Source organism: Sinocyclocheilus rhinocerous, unplaced genomic scaffold (genome assembly GCF_001515625.1).
Source record: "Sinocyclocheilus rhinocerous isolate Xijiao unplaced genomic scaffold, SAMN03320098_v1.1 scaffold2386, whole genome shotgun sequence".
Classification (NCBI taxonomy): Eukaryota; Metazoa; Chordata; class Actinopteri; order Cypriniformes; family Cyprinidae; genus Sinocyclocheilus; species Sinocyclocheilus rhinocerous.
Genome location: NW_015623807.1, coordinates 100,142 through 105,179, shown reverse-complemented (window position 1 = coordinate 105,179; position 5,038 = coordinate 100,142). Strand labels below are relative to the sequence as shown.

Sequence of the window (5,038 nt, the reverse complement as noted above, 5' to 3'; positions counted from 1 at the left end):
AGTTTAACTTTGAAAAAAACATATATCGAGACTTTATGGCGGGTTTTTCCCCATACCACTGCCATTACCATTGCCATTTGCCATTATTTTAAACATTATGCACTTTTTTTCGCAGATAGTCATGTTATCTTATGCTTTCAATGATGCGCCCTCTTGTGGCCTCAGGAGAGAAGCCAAAAGCTTTTCTTCACCCTAACTGAAATTATGCATTATGAAATTATGCATAAAATTCGAATATAATTCGAATTTTGATCATATTTAAGTACAAAATTCGAATTTAGTTTTTCAGCCATTTTGACAGCCCTATCACACAGTATTACTATTCACATCGAGACTGTATGAATGAGTAACCAATGTCAATCCACTTTCTAGTGTTTTTTTTTCTTTGGTATCACCCTGACTTAAAGTCTGTTTGATAAGGTGTCAATAAAAGTACACAGCAGTCTTCTATAAGTTGATGTGAACTTAACACTGTATTTCCAAGTTGTATCAAATGCATTTTCTAAGTCAAAGAAAACAGCCCTCACATGTTCCTAAGCATAATTTATGTAACTTTCAAGAATAATGATGTGATCTATAGAGCTACTTCCTTTCCTAAAACCACAGGGAGCATAACTTATAAGAGAACTGGACTCCATTATCCATACAAGTCCTTCATTAACCATGATTTTACATATACACAACTCATCAAGACTATGGGAAAATAACTGGAAGGTTCATTGTGATCTTTCCCTGCTTTTGAAATATGAATTATTTGCACTTCTTTTCAAAAAAATTTCAAGGCAAATACAAGATGACAGTATGAGGTGAATTCTTTAAAAACTGACTGTGGATGTTGTCTGCACCGGTTTATGACCTGTTTATGGCTGCCATAGTTCTTCCGTGATGAAAGGTTAAAAATTCTTCTGCCGCCTGAACTGCTTGAAAAGCTTCCTTTTCCCCCTAAACATTTCAGCAAGTATATTAGCAATTTCCTGTTTTGTGGTTAATATTTCATCTCCAAGATTAATAAACTGAATTTGAGGGCCCATCATAACGCAAATCAGATTCCTTCTTCATTAAACCTTCTTCAATGCTGGATACAAATTATCTCCAACCTTTAGCCTCATTAATTTATCTGTGTGCTTGTGCTAAGCTTATTTTGATTTAATGAGGTTGTCAGTTGTTCTAAAGAAATACCTTTCTACTGATTCTGGGTGTTTTTTTTTTTTTTTTGGGCAGTTGCCTTTCAACTATGCCAGACGATTGTGTTGAGTATTTGGTGATATTTTTGGAATAGCATCATATCTTCAGAAAAAGCATTAAATCTCTTATACAGACACTAAAAGAGGTACAAGTCTGCTTTTTTAAAATGCCATCTATGTACACTAGGCCCGTGTCCTCTTCCTTTTAAATTAGAATAAGTGGAAATTAATCATTTGCACACAAACTCTTCATTAAGCTACTATAGACTATTTAAAGGGGTCATATGATGCTGCTAAAAAGAACATTTTGTGTATTTGGTGTAATGAAATGTGTTTATGCGGTTTAAAGTTAAAAAAACACATTATTTTCCACATACTGTACATTATTGTTTCTCCTCTATGCCCCGCCTTTTTGAAAAGAGAAAGGAAAAAATGAAATCGCATCATATGACCCCTTTAAGCCTATTCTATTGGTTGGGCTATTAATAAAGGAACAGTTGTTTTTACAAATGTTTAATTCATAATGTTCAATGTAAAAAGAGATTTAAAAAAAATACATTAGTACATTTGTTTTCAGTCATCACAAACTGATCCCGACTTCCTTTTTATAACATCAAAACAGAAACTGGAAATCAGTGCCATCACTAGGTCAGCATATCATTACCAGCATTAATCATCGTCCGCACGTCATCCATACCTGTTATGAAATATGAACTGCAGCCTATAATGTCAAATAGCTGTAAAGAACACCACTGTAATCCAGAGAAACATCTCACTTTTCATCGACCAGTGATGATGCTTACTTTCAGAGAAATCCATCCCAAACAGCCATTATTTGTTATGTGGATGAATCACGGATGGAGGGAGACAACTATCTAATGATCCCCTGCACTTTCTCAAACATACACCATTGATCATCCTGCAAATATCAATCTGCACATGACAGACAGAGTCTCTCAGAAGTCACAAATAATAAATGATCACTGACGCAATAAATCCACTCAAACACTCTATATAGAGCAGCTCTTGCCACAAAGCGTTCAATCTGCTAACACTAATACATCCACTGCATTAAACAGAGAGCACAACAGAGTCCAAGAGGAGAAAAGACAAACATTCATAACAGCCTGCCTACCTCACTCGCTCGTCACGTTAAGATCTCAAGCACAGCAGAAAATGAGAGATGAACTGCTGCTGCTTCAGCGCAGCCTGACTCATTGAAACAGAGAAGGAGGGCGGAGAGAGAGAGAGAGAGAGAGAGAGAGAGAGAGCGAGAGCCCAGCATGCTGGCTGACATCATCATCATCACACCCAAGACCTGAAGAGAAGGTAACTATGGCAACCGCTGCACACCCTCAGGCTTTCACCTCAGTTACCATAGCTACGTTCCCCATGAGTCTCTCTCTCCTCATTGATCCATCAGTGTTCAAGCAGCCGTTAGCTTTCATACGCAGCTACACACCATCAAAACATTGCAGCTGCGCCCACGCAAGCAGCGTTTGGGTCGAACAAAATTAGAAAGAAACCACATTATAACAAACTACTGATTTATGTTTGAATAAAAAAGCTAAACATTTTAAGTTTATTGCTTTAAATATATACAAAATGCAAGTAGTAAATGTAGGGAGAATGACTCTGCTGACATCATTCACAATGCAATGCGGTAGAGGGCGGCTGCCGAGCTCTTTTGACGCAATATCCGTTTCCATGGTAACAGCAGCCTCTCTGATGGAGCTCTTTTCAGAACTCATGGGTACTGTAGTTCTTCGTTGGGAATTAGGTTATTACTTGTTTTATTATTTAAAATCACTCTGACTTACGGCTTCAGCAGAAGCATACCTGTATATCACCACTTACATTCAGAGCTCAAGGTAGGACTGCATCGGAAACTCAAGTCAATTTGCAAGCACTTTTTTTTTTAAAGGGGTCATATGATGCTGCTAAAAAGAACATTATTTTGTGTATTTGGTGTAATGAAATGTGTTTATGAGGTTTAAGGTTCAAAAAACACATTATTTTCCACATACTGTACATGATTGGCCAGCTATCCAGTGCGTTGTGATTGGCCGAACACCTCAAGCGTGAGACGAAAATGTTACACCCCTCACTCACCACACTCTTAACTTTTATAAAGAATATCTCTTCGGGTTTGAGACTTTAGTCTTTGCAACTTTACAGATCTTCTTTATGCACCAAGAGCTTGTAACACTCCAAAGAGAAAGGAAACATTGAAATCGCATCATACGACTCGTTTAAAGATGCATACAGTACAACCACATATTTAAATTCAATAGCAATACAGACCTGCAGGCTTTTATTACAGTATTTGTTGTATATTGTATTTGAATCTGTTTCTCCTAAAATCCCAGATATATGCTCATGTTTAACATTTACACATGATTATATACAGAAATATGTTTTGTGTTGGTAAGTTGGCAGTGCGTAAACATGCACATGAAATTTATGAAATATTTATAATATTTGAAATTTATTTTTCGCTTGTCCTGTTCAAACTGAAGATATAAAATTTAAATATATTTTTCTATTAACTGTTTTCATCCTGACCCATGTAAATAGTTAAAAAAAAAAAAAACTTTAAAAACACTCACTGTGCAACATCTCATGAAGAAGAAAAACCTAAAAGCATGTAACCATTCAATAAGTCACAAAAAAAAAACATGCCATCCAACGGGTCATGAAACACTAGATTTTCTGAGATTTTAACAGTAACATATATGTCACAACATAGAAGACATTAGCATTTGTTCATTTTAAATTCAGGTTTAAAAGTTAGGTTGTGGTTAATTTGTTAATTTACTTTTTTTGCTATTTTCTTCTTCTGTGATGAAAATCTGCATTGTGTCAGCAGGATGTGAAAGCAGTGTCACTTGCCTGTGACAGACACTTCAAACTGTGAGAGATTACAACGCAGTTGAGAGATTTGAGTTTGAGTGTTGCATGGCTTTCTCCACAGTCACTGTTTCTAAGCAATCCATCAATCCATCTATACTGTGGTCAAATGGCTTATTTGTGAATGTCACAAAAATTCAATTAAGAGAGAAAAAATAAGGAGATGTTTTTCTTTTTTTCATCCAACTGAAGTGTGATATTTATGGGAACTTGATGTTTTTTACCCTTGAGATAAAAAAAAAAACTGATTGGATCAGGTGTTGTTGTGTGGTTTCCCCTCTTCTCTGCAGTACTTTGGGGAAGTTGTGGCCTAATGGTTAGAGAGTCGGACTCGTAACCCAAAGGTTGTGAGTTCGAGTCTCGTACCGGCAGGGATTGTAGGTGGGGGGAGTGAATGTACAGCGCTCTCTTCCACCTTCAATACCACGACTGAGGTGCCCTTGAGCAAGGCACCGAAGCCCCAACTGCTCCCCGGGCGCCGCAGCAAAAAAAATGGCTGCCCACTCCCCCGGGTGTGTGTTCACGGTTTGTGTGTGTTCACTGCAGTGTGTGTGCACTTTGGATGGGATAAATGCAGAGCACTAATTCCGAGTATGGGTCACCATACTTGGCCACATGTCACGTCACTTCGTCAGTATACTATGACCTTCTTTTTTTTTTTTTGCTTAAAGCAATGGTTCTCAATTCCAGTCCTCACGTACCACTGCTCTGCACATTTTGTATGTGTCTTTTGTATGTGTGACTTTTGTTCTATTCGACCGTAAGTGCCCTGCGAAGTGGACATCACAGGATATTCCTCCATGATTCCAGCTCGAAGGGAGCATATGTGATCCTGGAGCACAAAAGCAGTCTTAAGTCGCTGGGGTATATTTGTAGCAATAGCCAAAAATACATTGTATGGGTCAAAATGATTGATTTTTCTTTTATGCCAAAAATCATTAGGA

General features: G+C 37.4%; 1 protein-coding gene across 3 annotated transcripts in view; it reads right to left on the bottom strand.

Moving 5' to 3' along the window:
• pam (peptidylglycine alpha-amidating monooxygenase) overlaps nucleotides 1-5,038 on the bottom strand; it is a 68,716-nt gene that overhangs the window by 54,465 nt on the left and 9,213 nt on the right. The window contains exon 1 of one of the 3 annotated variants that reach the window (XM_016548411.1): nucleotides 2,320-2,396. The exons of the other annotated variants lie outside the window; for them this stretch is intronic. The gene's annotated coding sequence lies outside the window, so the exon portion shown is untranslated. Of the gene's footprint in view, nucleotides 1-2,319; nucleotides 2,397-5,038 lie in introns of those variants that run through there. 3 annotated transcript variants of the gene reach the window in all.